A 1,559-nucleotide genomic window follows, 5' to 3' on the forward strand; every position below is an offset into this window, starting at 1 on the left:
TCATTAGCACCTCTAGTTATATATTTACTGAGAAAAATGGTGACGTGTTCAATACTTATTTTACTCGCTGTATATCCATACACCTGCAAAATGAGACAAAATCTGTGTAAATTACGGACAATCCATTCAACTTGACTTGTATGTTTATTCCCACCCTTACCCCAGTGTAAGTCCCGTCATCTAGCAACCATGGTGATCCTAATCAGCAATAAAGATCAAATCAGTTGTATGTGTGCATCTAAATATTATGTTCAGAGAGCTTCATTACTGTTCAGTGGTGAGATAATTAACACTTATAGACACACAGCCACAGGCAAAAACCTTTTAATTCACCTTTCACTTTTTGGTAAAAGTTCAAAAAGTTGAGTTCATCTATGCACAATCCCTTATGAGAAACATAATTTATCTGTGTTCTGCCAACTCTTGAAAACATCTTAATAAGAACAAAACAACTCCCCATCCTGCCACTTCTCTGTAAAATTAACTTGCGTGCATCTCATTCCAACCCACATCACATGCTTCAACTGGTTGGCTTTAACATCCAAGGAATGATTGTCACGAAGGTTTCACAMGCTCCAAGTTGAAGCAACATACCAGCAGGTGAAGGTCAGCGAGCTGGAGAGACGATCTGACATGCCTCATCATGAAGTAATGGTTTATACAACTCTTTATGGCCCCGGTGGATTTAAATGATGATCTGTTTAACAAAAACTCATGGACTGTGGAGCGACTGGTATTAAAGGTGCTGAAACCCACATCAGTAATGACCTTCATTAATGTGGAGAATGTGAAAAATGTTGCTTTACTCAATTTTTTAAAAAAGCATGCAGACTGGATTTCCAAAAATAAATGGCTTCTTTGGTTTCTTTTATGAGTCTTTGGGGCATGTCATAATAAATGTACATATTGGTTTATTTTAAATTAAAACTGAGATTCAAATATCCACAACCATAGCCTATTTAGCATGCTAGCACTTAGTATTTGCTTAGTATGTAATGCATGGTAACATTGACCTAGCACTAATGCTACTTGATTTGTTCACTTTTTTTGTGACATCAAAGCATTCACTGTTAGACGTTTAGTATCAAGAAAATCAACATTTGGCTTTTATTTCTTGCTGGGTAATATCTGAGCTCTACCTGGTATTTCCTGCCTGGAAACAGCATTTTAACACATCCTCTTAAAAACACCTAAAAGTATACATGCAGAGGTCTATAAAGTACTTGAAAGAAATAACTAAGTACAAGTAAAATTACATGAACAGAAAATGACTTTGGTAAAAATAAATCTCACTGATGAGAAAACTACTCAAGTAAAAGTCATAAAACTGTTTAAAAAATTGGTAAAGTAAAAGTACTTTTACAAAACTTTAAGAAATAAACTGTTGAATTTACTGGACCAAACTGGTTCCACTAAGCCATGTTGAGTAAATTGAGTAATATATGTATATTCTTTACTCAGTTTACTCAGCTACGCTTAGTGGAACCAATTGACATGACTTTGTTGAGTAAATTCAACACTTTATTTTTTTAAAATTCTTTCATGATGAGTTCAAACAT

The sequence above is a fragment of the Austrofundulus limnaeus genome, unplaced genomic scaffold (assembly GCF_001266775.1).
Source record: "Austrofundulus limnaeus strain Quisiro unplaced genomic scaffold, Austrofundulus_limnaeus-1.0 Scaffold326, whole genome shotgun sequence".
Classification (NCBI taxonomy): domain Eukaryota; kingdom Metazoa; phylum Chordata; class Actinopteri; order Cyprinodontiformes; family Rivulidae; genus Austrofundulus; species Austrofundulus limnaeus.